General features: G+C 45.6%; 1 long non-coding RNA gene across 2 annotated transcripts in view; it reads left to right on the top strand.

The window, feature by feature from the left end:
- The first annotated feature begins 213 nt into the window (after positions 1-213).
- The window catches only part of LOC119525978, a 28,411-nt gene continuing 13,420 nt past the window's right edge, over positions 214-15,204 (top strand). Inside the window, exons 1-3 of one of the 2 annotated variants that reach the window (XR_005215048.1) lie at positions 214-1,321; positions 12,276-12,435; positions 13,970-14,124. This is a non-coding gene — a long non-coding RNA (uncharacterized LOC119525978). Of the gene's footprint in view, positions 1,322-12,275; positions 14,125-15,204 lie in introns of both variants that reach the window. The other variant, XR_005215047.1, reaches the window with a different exon arrangement.

Genomic DNA, 15,204 nt, shown 5'->3' on the forward strand with positions numbered 1-15,204 from the left:
ATCCACCCATCCACCCATCCATCCATCCACCCATCCACCCACTCATCCATCCACCCACCCACCCATCCATCCATCCATCCATCCATCCACTCACCCACCCACCCATCCAGTCATCTATCCATCCATCCATCCATCCATCCATCCACCCACCCACCCACCCATCCAGTCATCTATCCATCCATCCATCCATCCATCCATCCACCCACCCACCCACCCATCCAGTCATCTATCCATCCATCCATCCATCCATCCCTTCTATATGAAGAGCAATTATCTATCTTTTGCCAGGGATTCATATTTTAGTCCAGGGGTCAGCAAACTTTTCTGTTAGTAAATATTTTAAGCTTTGCAGGCTGTACAGTCCCTGTTGCAACTAGTCAGCTCTACCATTATATTGTGAAAGCAGTTACAGACAATATATAAACAAATGGGGGTGATTGTGTGCCAATAGAACTTGATTGACAAAAACAAGAGGCAGCCCGATTGGGTCATAGGCTGTAGTTTTTGGACCCATCATTTAGTCCCTGTACATCATGTGTGGAAGTTTATAAGCTCCATTCTACAGGTAGGGAGATTTACCCTTGGATGTGTTCATAAACTTGTCCAGCTTCGGTGACAGGTAGGACTTAGGCAGGAACCAAGCTCTGTCACATTCCAGCTCTCTTGCGTTTACCAACAAACAGGAATTCTGTGCCATGGAATCTCTACATGAACCATGTTCAGATAGCTTGTCGCAGGTGAGCCGTGGGAGCTAGATGCCCCAAGAAACATCCTCCCTGTTTCTGGAGACCTGGAGAGCCAAAGAAGTCATGTATCTCATCACACATGCCCAGGGCCCCACAGTCAGGAGGGCCCCATGCTTAATTCATGTGCTGTGGGCGCCATCTTGAATTTCGTATTTTCATTTTGCACTTGGTCCACAAATTGGGTAGCTTGCCCTGCTCACATGCCCACCCTCCTAAAGGAAGGGGAGCAGGTCTTCCAAGGATGATGTCCCCACTCTCCTGAGCACCTCTTGACAAACCATCAGCTTGTCAGGTCTGTCATTGGCTATAAAGATTCCCTTGGAGTTTCAGCAAGGCTGGTGGTTCTTGGCTGTTCACTGGGGACCCTTCTGAGAATGAGTGATGCCCAGTTACCCCTCTCCCAGACTTCCCACGTTGATTCCTTGTGTTTCAGCATTTATTTAAAATGCCTCACACCATCCATTTGTTCAACCAAGGTTGAGATTCAGCAAACAGCGATTACAGCTTCCAGCTCTGCACCCCAGGGCTTCTGGCAGCTCCATCCAGAATCATTTCAACCACCAGGAACTGCTCAGGTATGTCTGCTAAGCTTGGAGCCCAGGCTGAGTTTCGGAACTGAAATTACATCCTACATTAAACCAGGATGGGGGATTCCAAACGCCATGAAGAGCCCATGACTTGAAATCATTGCACACAAGGACCGCTGCCCTTTAACATCATTGTAGAGATCGTAAATCTAGTTTGCCCCGCATTCCCAGTTCTGATGAGGGATTGGGGTGTCCCACAAAGCCAACCAAACAATAGATTCTGGCCTCTGGTTGTGCCCTCTTGTTACATACTGGCACTTAAGTCTATTCCTCCTTTGGAGACTGAGAACCTGATTCTCTAGAAGCCCCTGGTATACCGGATTATTCAATTCCTCCAGCTGGGAGACTCTTCCCAGCAGCCAGAAAAATCACAGGGGTCCCTTGGATGATAGAGCCATGACTGAGCACCTGGATCCTGGGTTTGAACCTGTAGCCGATGTTGGGAAGGTTGGCAGAGCCTCTGCATACCAGGAAGGACCATTTCCTTCCTTGGGCAAGAATGGATTCAATGATTGAGCCAGTGACACACAGCTTTCCTATTAAAGTTGGTCTTTCATTCCCTCCATGTAGCATCCATGTTTTGTTCAGAATTAGGAATGGGTGCAACCACCTTATTCATTCATTCATTTGATAAATATGTGTTTGGTAGTTGTCCCCAGCCAAGATCTGAGACAACACTGGGACTCAAAGTTGAGTGGCACAGAACTTTCATTCTAAAGGGGTGTGTGTTCCATGGCAGGCTGGATCATGGTGTGCCAAGATGTCCACATCCTAATCCCTGGGAACTGTGAGTGTTACCTTATATGGCAGCAGGGACTTGGCAGATGTGATGAAGTTATGGATCCTGAAATGGGAGGTTATTCTGGATGACCTGAAGGGACCCTAATGCAATCACGCTTAAGAGGGAGACAGAGGGAGATCTGAAGACACAAGACAAGGCAAGGTGCAATGAAGTGAAGCCACAAAGCAAAGAATGTCTGGAGCCACCAGAAGCTGGAGGAAGGGAGGACCCTCCGCTATATCCTTCAGAGGAAGCACAGCCCTGGTCACATCTTGATTTCAGACTTCTGAATTCCAGAACTGTGAGAGAGTAAACTTGTGCTTGTTCAAGCCACCTGGTTTGTGCTAATTTGTTACAGCAACAACAAGAAACTAATGCCATCTGTTGGGAATCATATGGGTAATGAATATCCATCATGGTGGGCAGTGATCCTTGGTCTGCTCAGCGCACCTCACCCCCACATACACTCACTCCACTTCATCCTAGGAAATGTCCCACTCACTTGGCCATGGTGAGAACCAGCGTGTTGGTATCATACAAAACACACTGTTACCCTCTCACTGTTGGTTGGTCCAGCCTGTGCCATGAAAGCCATTCTCTGTGAACTTGGGATCAAGATATCACTGCAGTCTGATTGATGTTGTAAACAGAAGAGATGCAAATCCACCACATGGGATGGGAAGCAGAGAAATTCAGTTTTCCAAAAGGGAGGGAGAGAAGGATAAGCAGATGGGCAAGAAATGTGACAGAGTGAGGGAGGGATGGAGGGAGAGCAGGAGGAGGTCCCCAGAATGCTCAGGTGTTGCTTTGCCCAAAGCCTGCTGCATCCAGACCCGCAGCTGTGTCTTCTTATGACAAATGACCTCTTCTTGCTTGGGCTAAAGGAGGCTTATTTATTGGCAATCAAAGGGTCAAACCAATTCAGCAGGGAGACAGGAGGGGCCACCAAATGTACAGGGATAGAACCATCTCTGAGGGTACAAGGAAAGAGCCCTTGGGCTGTTTGGAGAAGGCTTCCCAGCAAAGGACTCCTGAAGACGGAGATACAAGTGCCCCAGGGTATCTGGCTGGAGCTCTAACCTTGTCCCCTTCAGCCAACTTGGAGCACCAGAGGGTGAAGGATCAGAGCTGGGGAGGGGGCAACTCAATGTGAAGCACGGAGGTAGATGGATGGGGATGTGTTGGGAGAAAAGGTAGGGAGACCCTGAAGGAGGGGTGAGATGGGAGGGCCAGAAGGAGGCTGCAGGGTTGCTGATGATGATGCCTTGGGCTGAGAAGGACGGGTTCCAGGATAAATCCCAGGCTTCAGACTTGGTCCAAGTGCTGGCTGGTGTCGATGACCCCAGGAGCTGGATCACACAAGAAGGACAGGGGCATGGGCAGAGGTGAGCCTGAGCTCCAGCTGGGGCCACGCTGAGCCCATCCAAGGTGGGTGTTCAACAGACACGAGCCAGGACCAGGCTGGCTCAAGAGAGGGGGCACTGAGGATTGGGAATCTGGGCACTGGCTGAGGTCCTGGCACAGACATGCTGAGCCCAGGACAGTGATTGCAAGTGGAACAAGTGGGCTCAGCAAGGGCTGGGTCTGTGTGGGGAACATCCGAGCATATGCTCCAGCCTTGATGCCAACTTGACTGTGAGGCTGTCCGTATGAGTTTCCCACAGCCGCTGTAACAAATGACCACAAACTGGGTGGCTTAAACAACAGGACTTTATTCGCTCACCATTGTGGAGGACCAGAAGTCATGGTGTGGGGAGGGTCGGGCTCCCTCTGGGAGCTCTAGGGAAGGCTCTTTCTCACCTCTTCCAGCTCCAAACATCCTTGGCTGGTGGATACATCATCTGTCTTCTCAGTCTTCACATGGGCTTCTCCTTTTCCATTTCCTAGAAGGATATGTATCACTGGATTTAGGACCCACCCTAATCCAGCACGATCTCATCTTGAGATCCTTAACTTAATCGCTTTGCAAAGACCCTTTTTCCAAATGAGGTTCCGTTCATGGCTTCCGAGTGGACGTATCATTTGGGGTTGGGGAGCACTACGGCATCTGTGATGGTTAGGTTCGTGTGTCAACTTGGCCAGGTGATGGTACCCAGCTGTCTGGTCAAGCAACACTGGCCTAACCATTGCTGTGAGGATGTTTGTGGCTGGTTAATAAACCAACAGGCTGGTTTATTGGATCATCAGTCAATTGACTGCAGCTGTGACTGATGACTCAACAAAGGGCGTGTCTTCCACAATGAGAGAATGCAGTCAGCTGGATTTAATACAATCAGTTGAAGACTTTTAAGCGAGACAGACAGAGGACCTTCACTTCTTTGGCTAACCAGTGAAACGTTTCCTGAGGAGTTCATCGAAGTTGCCAGTTCATTTCCTGAGAAGTTCATCGAACACGTTCATCGAAGTTGCCATTTCGTTGCCTGAGGAGTTCATTGAACATCTTCATTGGAGTTGCCAGTTTCCTGCCTGCCCTACAGAATTTGGACTCATGCATCCCTACAGTTGCGTGAGACATTTCCATAAATCTTATATTTGTAAATATCTCCTGTTGATTCTGTTTCCCAAGAGAACCCTAACTAATGCAGCATCTTTGTCACAAACACTGGGAATGGGCTTTTCTCATCTTGGAGGTTAAGAAGTACAACATTATAAGGAACACCAGGTTTCCTCAAAGGCAGGAGGAATCAGGAAGCCATTGGAGGAGCTTTCTTGACCAATCCACAGGTCAAAGAGGAATGTCGTACCATTTCCCCATTTGTGCTTGGCTTTGGGAAGTATGGTGTCTTGCCTGGGGTCAAGCCATTGAATTTATCTTTCCAATTCCTCTCCCATCAAATGATGATGAAAATACACACCCTTTCTACACCCTGGTTTTTCAGGAGTGTCACAAGTCCTTTATTCCTTTTGAGGAATTCTCAGCCCTAAATAAGTGCCATCCATGATTTCATTTCAATCCTTTGTAATCACTTAATTTAAACTTTATCTTTTATCTATTGACCACCATAGGTTTCTTTTTAAATTCATTTTTTTTTTAAGATCTTTTTACACCCCTTCATATTTTGATTGAAAATGCTATTGAGATTGTGGTAGATTCACGTGTCATTGCATGAAATAATCCAGGGACATCCCATGTACCGTTTTCCCAGTTTCCGCCAAGGATGACATCTTGCAAAACAGTACAAGGTCACAACCAGGCTATTGATATTGACACAATCCACCCATCAGTTCAGATTTTCCATTTTACTCATTTTCCTGTGGTGTGGTGGATGCTGAAATGTGTATTGAATTCCATGCAGTTTTATCACCCGTGTAGGTTCATAAATCTACCACCACAGTCAAGATACAGAATATTTCCAAAACCACAAGGATCCCTCGTCTTGTCCTTTTATAACCACTTTCACCTCCCTCCTGACTACCACCCCTACTGCCCCCAAACTCTAACCCCTGACAACCACTCATCTGTCCTCCATTGTTAAAATTTTGTCATTTCAAAATGTTTTATTAAATTGAATCATACAAAATGTAGCCTTTTGAACTTGGCTTTTGTCACTTGGCGTAATTTCCTATCCCTCCATTTTTATGTAACTTTTATGTATCATTCTTATTTAGGATTGCCTCCCAGGAATCAAATATGGCAGGCTCATATTTTTTTATGGCCAGGATTCTCTGTCTTACAATCAGTGAATTTACACTTGTGATGATTAATTCCATGTGTCAGCTTGGCTGGGTTATGTTGTCCAGTCGTTTGGTCTAACACGGGATTAATGTTTCTGTGAAGGGATTTTGTAGCTGGGATTACCATCTACAATCAGGTGACTTTAAGTAAAGATGATCCTCGATAATGTGAGTGAGCCTCATGCAATCAGCTGGGATGTTCCAGAAAGAAGAAACTCTACCACAAAACTACACTTTCTATTCTTCTCTGAGTTTCCCCCTTACTAACTTGCTCTACAAATTTCAGACTTTCCAGCCCCCATCTTCTCATGAACCAAATCATTAAATCTCTTTTTATACACATATATCCTCTTGGTTCTGTTTCTCTAGAGAGCCCTATTAATGCAAACCTCTACATTATTTGCAGTTACTGATATGTTTATACTTATTTCTGAAACCTTTTAAATGTCTCTGCTTTCTTTTGTTCCCCATCTCTCCATCCTCACCCCCTTTTTTCTCCCTCACACTCACACATGCCTCCTGCCTTCATGGATGGAGATTTATCAATCAGTTGGTTCTGCTGTTATTTTTCCTGAATTCCTTACCATGTATTTCTGTTTTTCAGTGGTTACCTTTAAATTACTAACAAGTAAATTTACTTTCTTTCCCTAAGGAAACCAGTATCAATATCATCCCTCCACCCAAGAAAAAGTCTTGACTTCTGCAACTCCCATGCCCCATATTTATATTCTCTAGAATTTTTATTCCAGATTATTCAGGAGGGGATGGGTTAAAAAGTACATCATCATTCCTTATTCACACTACCATGTTTTTTTTTGTTTTTTTTTGTTTTCTGTTTTCCTTACCCATGTGTACTTCTTGAATCCTCTTCCTTCTTTATGGGTTCATTTTTCATCTGTTCTTCTTTACACTTTCAACATTATCCCTTTTTCTCCTTGCTGCTGAGTGCTTGATGAGAAATCAGATGATAAATGGATGGTCCCATTTTAGATAATCTGTTTTTTTTCTCAACAAGTTTGTCCTCCAAGCTGAGGTAGACACTTGCTGCCACCCCATATTCATTGTGTTACCCAAACTGCATAGCCTCCTTAATCTCTTTAAGCACTTGCTCTAACTCTATCTCCTGCCTTCCCAAGTGACATCTTCCACCAACTCCAAAATTCTCCAGCCCCCTTTCCATTGCCCTCAATGACCTCATATCCTCCCTTCCCTCTTACCCAGTTCAGATTTCTTAGTTCATCAAAAATCAGTCCTGGGACACACTGGCACCTGTCTTGCCCCATCTCCTGCTTCTTTCTGCTCATCTGGAAAGCTCTCAGACCTTGTTGAGCCCAATCTCCATCTTCCATGCTCCTGCACCTGCACAGTTAAATGCAGCTGTGGAAAAATACACGGGACACACACACACAGCTGTGCTCATGCCCCACGTGGTCCTCGAGGATGCCTGGAAATTCACAGCCTTTTCCCAACTCCATTCTCTTTCTCCACCTCCTTCATTGTGACATCCTTCCTTCTCTCTCCCCATTCCTTCTTCACATCTCCCCTACTCCTCACTCTCTGGGCTTGCTCTTGCTTCATATTTTATAGAAAACTGAGTGGCACAGATGAAGACGTCCTCAGTCCCCCACCACAAGGACAGTACACCTGCATCTCTTCCTGTGTCACTGCCTCAGCTCTGATGGCTTCTTGGAAAGTTGGTGCTTTCCTCACATTTGTGCCAGAAGCCATCACCTCTCACCTGCAAGGACACCCCAGCTGCTCCTGCCTCATGTACACCTTCTCATGCCTATTAGGAAAACATCATCTCCCTTTACCCATATTTCCTCCCAGCTCTGACCCCATTTTCTGCTCTCTTCTATAATAAAACTCCTAGCAGGGGCTGTCTGTAGTCATTTCCACTTCTCCTCCATTTTTCCAAACAGACTGTTATCTTCATGGTGCTGTCTCCTCACCCCTCCAAATTAACCCAGGTTTGATGCTCATCCTTGTTGCTTAAACAAACCAGGCTGACCGATGAGACGGCTGAGCCTGCTGATTCTCCACGTTCATTTTCCCATTGCGTATGAATTGCATCAGACGTCCCCTATTTGGGGCAGGTTTTCTGAGCCTTGACTTCAACGCGGTTAAGAAGATCATGTTTCCACAATAGACTAAGCTGGTGATCCTGTCGTCTGCACAGTCACGATTACAAATTCTAATGAACTGGAAAGATCATCCTTGATTTTCCAGGAACTGGGATGACTTCCCAACTTCCACCACCTGAGCTAAGTGCTTAATGTTCAGGAGGGAAACAGACTGTTTGGAAATCATACCCTGATGCAGGTACTGACTCGAGATAATTTTTGGTTGTGTTCAATCTCATGAATAAGCTTATTTATAGGAAATACCTAGACTAAGCAAATTCGTAGAGACAGAAGTAGATTAGAGTTGCCAGGGGCTGGGGGGCTGGGGATTTATTGCATAATGCACACAGAATTTCTGTTTGGGGTGATGGAAAAGCTTTTGTATTGCCTGGTGGTGATGGTAGCACAGCACTGAATGTAATTAATGCCACTAAAGTGTACATTTAAAAATTGGTTAAAATGGCAAAAAATTTTTTGCATATAGACATACATGCATACATTTAAATACATATATATGTGTACATATATATGCATGTATATACACATATATGTGGATATACATATATATGCATGTGTATGCATACATATATGTAACCACTATTAAATGATTTTTAAAGTAATGCAGATATATTGGTTACCTTTTTAAAAAGGTTACTGTAATACCTGGGGAGATGTGATTTCCTTCCACCTGTGAAGCATCTATTTCATTTCTGGTTCTCTCCAACATCACTTCACTTAACCCTCTCTCCTCCAAGGGAGCTGAGCCTCCGTTGTCTTCCAGGTGAGGGGGCAAGGCTGTCCCCCAGCCCTGTTTGGGTCCCAGGTTCCTTCCCTCTAGACCAAGCTTGCATCCTTTTCACAATGTCAGCGTGTTTCCATGCTGGGAATCTGTCGGGGCTCTCAAGATAAACTCAATATGCTTCCCCGAGGCATGTCTGCACCTTCAAGCTTTGTCCTGTATCTGTCACACCAAAGATGGGTAATATGTACATAGTATCAAAGCCCTGGAAAGGAAAACATTGCTATTTTGTTAGCCTGCGCTGTTGCAGCATTGGTTCTGCCTCTTTCCAATTTAGAAACATAAAATCTCTCTGCACTTTAATCTCAAAATTTCACCTGGTTGAAATCACAACCTCCCTCCCCATCCCCTGGGTTCACCTTAGAGTAATGGGTTTGTGGATTTGAATATAAATGGCTACCGGCAGCTTCCCTTTTCCCTTTGACCTTCATTTCTCATCAGCAAATGCAAGCAGGTTTTATTGCCCACCTTTAGCAAAAGTCCTGTTTTATTTGAAGTTCCAGCTTTCTGTCTCTGAAAGGAAAGGAAAAAAAAAAAAAACAATTTTGACAAAGTGTTTCCAGCAGCCTTCAAAATGTAAATGAACAGATCCAATTTGGTTCCAGATTTTCTGCAACTCTTTGAAATTCTTTCCAAGGGAGTTTCAATAAGTACCAAAGCAGAGTAAACTATTGCAATCGATTCCCTAGGATTTAGGTGCCTTAAGAGAAGCGACGTAAATTGCAGAATGCCCTTCCAGTGGCTGGGGTAAGTTTCGAAGCAGTCCTGGATGATAAAGGAGACAGTCCTGGATGATAAAGGAGACTCAAGCGAATCCCAGAAGTGCCAGATTTATTTTCAGGACATGCCTTGGGCATTAGAGAGTTAGTCAAGGTTAAATTATATATGCAAAATAACTGCTCTGCAAAAATGACCAAAAGCATCATCAGTCGGTACAGTGATCACTTCCTACATGGAAGACGACGAAGGGAGTGCCTACGTGCCAAATGGTGGGGTGGACATGTCTCAGCTCCCCACTGGTAAGAATGGGGTGCAGGCAGCGGGCATCAACAGAACTGAAGGAGTACCCAGAGAATTAGTGACTTAATTCTGTTTTTGCCATCTGAATTGACTTGAATTTCTCAAAACAGGTAAATACTGTGAAGTGTGCATTCTTGATTTCTGTTGGCTTATCTGGGCAGAAATGTACATGGAGAATTAAATAATTTTAACACATAAAAACATGTGTCATGAATTTATAGACATGGATTGCTTCCTGGAGTTACTGGCTCCCCCATGTTTTCTGAACATTGGTTCTATGGGCATCTGGGGCTGGATGATTCTCTGGGGTGGAAGTTGTCCTGGGCACTGCAGGGTGTTGAGAAACACCCCTGGGCTCCACCCACTCAATGCCAGGAGCTCCCCCTCCCTCCACTGTGCCAAGTAAAAATGTCCCCAGATGTTGCCAGTGTCCCCTGGGGGACAGAGTCACCCCTGGTTGAGAACCCCTATCTATAATAGATACATAGATAGATAGATGATATGGGATACATAGATGATAGATAGATAGATAGATAGATAGATAGATAGATAGATAGATAGATATAGATAGATACATAGATAGATGATAGATGACTGATAGATTGGAAGATGATACAGATAGATAAATAGATGATAGATATACAAATATTGATGTATATAGAGAGTGATAGAAAGATAAATGGTAAACTAGATAGATAGAAACATAGATAGATGACTAATTGATAGATTGGAAGATGACATAGATAAATAGATGATAGGTATACAGATACTGATAGTATATAGTGATAGAAAGATAAATGGTAGATAGATATAGATATAGAGATAGATAAAAGATAGATGATAGATAGATAGAAGACTTTATATATAGGTAGGTAATAGATTAGAGTTTGATGATAGGTAAGTAGATGAAGGATAGAGAAAGAGAGACAGATGATTGGTGAAAGATAGATGATAGCTATATAGATGATAGATGATAGACAGAAAGCTAGATAAATAGAAGATAGGGATAGATATAGAGGGTTAATAAATGGATTGATAAACAGACTGATGGTAGGTAGAGCAGGTGCATAGATAGATATTGAGAGAGATGATTGATAGTGAGGTAGATGGTAGGTAGATAGATGATAATAGTTGATAGATATGCAGAGAGGTAATTGATAGATAGGAGTAGATATAGATACGATAGATGATAAACACATGAGATAAATGATTAATATACCCATACATGATGGATGAGATAGATAGATGATAGATAGATAGATAGATAGATAGACAGACAGACAGACAGACAGACAGACAGACAATGGATGATAGGTTGATGATAGATAAATAGATGATGGATTAATTGATGACAGGTGATAGGAAACTAAATAGAAATAGATGAGAGAGACAATAGATGTATAGACAGATGTTAGGTAGGGAGATGGCTCGACAGACAGACAGACAGATGCTTAGGCAGGTTTTCTCAGCCTTGGGTCTGGTGAAATTTGGGGCTGGGTGGTTATCTGGGGAGGGGGCGGGGCTCTGCCCAGGGCATTGTGGGGTATTAAGCAGCATCCCTGGGCTCCCCCCACTCGGTATCAGGAGCACCCCTCCCCAGTCCTGAGAGCCCAAAATTTCCCCAGACATCACCAGTTATCTTCTGGGTGGGTGAAGGGCCAACGTCCCCTGTTGAGAATTACTGGATTTCCCAAAATACTACATTGTTCAAAACATTTACCCCCATATGCACTAGATTTTGGAACTGCAGAGCTGGAGAGGATATTAAAATTCCAAGTGAGTCATCACTCTGTTCCAGACAGAAACAAGAGAAAAGAAAAGAAAAAAAAAATAGCCCAAGTTTTCCACCAGCCGTTGAGCACAGCTGCTTAATTTTCAGAGGAGAGAGTCCCCGGTCTGCGTTTTCCTTTTGCAAACCCTTCTCAGCGTGCTCAAGGGCAGGAATAATAGCATCTCCCTACATCTGGGATACAGATCGATGGAGCAGAATTTTCTGGGCAACCCCCCCCCCACCCAACTCCACCTGAGCGTTTGCAGGGTCCCATCTGCACCTCCTCCAGAGGGGACACCCCACACACCCCAAGGAAACTGACCAGGGGGCTAACAGGAACCCCAACTCCTGACAATGATGCTCGAACCTTCCCCAGCCCTGACTCCTGGGTGCACACCTGAGCTCCTGGAGCGGGTGATCAAGAGAGAAACTCCTCCCTTACGTTCCACCTGCAGCCTCTACAGAGCCAGGACTCAGGTTCTGTCAACAAACCACAGTTGTTACACACCCCTGCTGGCCAAAATAGTGTAGCCTGTATACCCCAAAGCATGTATATTAACTTATAAATTATGTGTGTGTTCTGTATGCTATAACGCATTGACTAAAATAAGCACTTTTAAAGGATGACGTAAAAATAAATGTATGTGACAGTTACAATATTTTCTTCCTGACCCCAAAGGGAAATCCCATATCTCTTGGAAGTAACACATTTTTCACTTAGAAGTCTTAAAAAATTCCATGCAGTAAACAATTCATTCTTTCTTGCTCCACAGACCCAGAGTTTTAACACGTGTAGATCTGTGCAACCGCCGCCACTGTCTTAGCTTGCCAGGGCTGCTGGAACAGATTCCACAGACCAGTTGGCGTAAACAACAGGAAATTGTGGTCTCAGAGTTTCGGGGGCTGGAAGTCCAAGACCATGGCTCCTCTGAGGTCTGTAGCTTTGTGGCAGTGGCTTGCTGGCGGCCATACCTTCATCTCTGCCTCCGTCATGTGGCTGTTGGTCTCCTCACTCCTACTCCACGTCCACATTTCCTCTGCTTCTGAGGACCCCCAGCATGTGGGAGCAAATCCCACCCTGATTCAGTTTGGCCTCCCCTTAGCTAATAACATCTGCAAGGGACCCATTTACAAATGGGTTCCCACCCAAAGGTTGGGGATCAGGATTGGAACATGTCTTTGAGGAGGATCTGAGTCAATAACCACTAACAGGACTCAGCCTGGAACTGGAGTCTTGACTCTAACCTGGAGACCAGGAGCAGGATTAGGACTCAGGCTCTGTCAACAACAGGTGCCTGCCTGGAAGGGGAACTTGGCTTCTACCTGGGATCAGAGGCAGGGCTGGGACTCAGGCTCTGTCAACAATAGGTGCCTGCCTGGAAGGGGGACTTGACTCCTACCTGGGATCAGGGGTCGGCCTGGGACTCAGGCTCTGTCAACAAGAGGTACCTATTCCTAGAATGGGGGACTTGACTCCTACCTGGGACCAGAGGCAGGGCTGGGACTCAGGCTCTGTCAACAAGAGGTGCCTGCCTGGAAGGGGGACTTGACTCCTACCTGGGACCAGAGGCAGAGCTGGGACTCAGGCTCTGTCAACAAGAGGTACCTATTCCTAGAATGGGGGACTTGATGCCTCCCTGGGACCAGAGGCAGGGCTGGGACTCAGGCTCTGTCAACAATAGGTGCCTGCCTGGAAGGGGAACTTGACTCCTAACTAGGACCAGGGGCGGGCCTAGGACTCAGGCTCTTGTCAACAAGAGGTACCTATTCCTAGAATGGGGGACTTGACTCCTACCTGGGGACCTGGGTCTGGACTGGGACTCAGGCTCTGTCAAGAGGTGCCTGCCTGGAAGGGGGGTTTGACATTAACCTGGGGACCAAGAGCAGGACTAGGACTCAGGCTCTGTCAACAAGAAGTTCCTGCCTGGAAGGGAGACTTGAGTCTAACCTAGGGATCAAGGGTGGAATTGGACTCAGGCTCTGTCAACAAGAGGTTCCTGCCAGGAAAGAGGACCTTGACTCTAACCTGGGGATCAGGGGCAGGGTTGGGGATCAGGCTTTGTCAACAACCTGTGCCTGCCCAGAAGGGGGACTTGACTCCTACCCAGAACCAGGGGCAGGACTGGGACTCAGTCTCTGTCAACAAGAGGTGCCTTCCTAGAAGGGTGGACTTGACTCTAACCTGGGGACCTGGGGTGGGACTGGAACTCAGGCTGTGTCAACAAGAGGTGTCTTCCTAGAACAGGGTCCTGAATCTAACCTGGGGACAAGGGGCAGGACTGGGACTCAGGCTCTGTCAACAAGAGGTGCCTGCCTGGAAAGAGGACTTAACTCTAGCTTGGGGACCGGGAGCAGGGCTGGGACTCAGGCTCAGTCAACAACAGGTGCCTGCTTAGAAAGGCAGACTTGACGTCACAGCTCCCATCCTGTGCCTTGACTTTGCCTTGGTCCTTGCTCTTTGTTCCAGGTTTGGACTTCCAGCTTCCTGGACCTTCTCTGAGCATCTGGTGTTCTTATCATGAATTCCCCGTCTGCTTAGATCGGTGAGTTGGATCCTGGTTGGAACTGAGAGTCCTGACAGATTCTGTGAGCTGACTTTGCCATCCCAGGGACAAAGTTCAGGTGAGTTGCTGGACACTTGTTCCCTAGTCTCACGTCTGTAACCCTTTTCTGGAGCAATGAATCAACTGCTCTCCTCTCCCTTAACCTATGGATGGGGCCAGCTTCCTGCCTTGTGATGATATGAAATGATATGACCTAACAATAAAAAATAGGGAGCTTTAGACTTAACCCAGCATCATTCTGTTCCCAGAGCTTTCTAAGTACTTATCACCCACACCCGTCGTATAGGATGTGGGGCAAACCGCCCTCACTGTCTCTCAGTTTCCCCATTTGTGCAGGACTCGTAATGCATTGCTAGCTGACTTATAAATGAGCTCCCTGGTTTATATAAGTGCCACTTTCTGCAGGTAACACCCATGGATTTTGCAGGCAATGTTGCTGTATTAAAGAAGAGGATATTAGGTAAACCGTGTTGTGGGCTGCATGTGACTGGGGTCACCACCCCAGTGAAGCTCCTAAGTCTGCTGCCAAGGCTGGGTTAGCAGGAAGGAGCAAGAAGCAGTGATTATGTCGAGTCTAGATTCAATTGTACAGCCAAGACCCAGCCCACCTCCTACGGAGAGACAGGCAGGAATCAGCACTGGAGACAGTGGTGATGAGGGCACAATGTTCCAAACGAAATTAACAACACTGAACTATGTATTTGAATTTGGTTTAAAGGGGGACATTGCAGGCTGCATACATGTTACTAGAATAAAAATCAGAATAAAAAAACATAGGCATGTACAGCACAATCAGTGAACACTAATGTTAACCACAGGCTATAAGGTAATACAGTTCTAACAGTCTTCTTGCATCAGTTGTGACAAATGTCTTGTCCTACAAGTGCTAATGATAAAGATTGCTCTGTCAACCTATACCTGCTCTAATAAAAAAAAAAAAAAAAAAGAATTTATGTTAAGAAACGAAGAGGTGAGAGGAGACTTTCTGGGGAAGGGTGTCCAAGCTGGCAGGTGGAGGATGCTACAGATGTTGGAAACGGGCAGCTGTAACAAAGTTGCACAAACTGGGCATCTTAAACCAATAGAAATGTATTCTCTCATGCCTCTGGAAGCCAGAAGTCTGAAATCAAGGTCTGTG

Source organism: Choloepus didactylus (assembly GCF_015220235.1).
Source record: "Choloepus didactylus isolate mChoDid1 chromosome Y unlocalized genomic scaffold, mChoDid1.pri SUPER_Y_unloc6, whole genome shotgun sequence".
Lineage (NCBI taxonomy): Eukaryota > Metazoa > Chordata > Mammalia > Pilosa > Megalonychidae > Choloepus > Choloepus didactylus.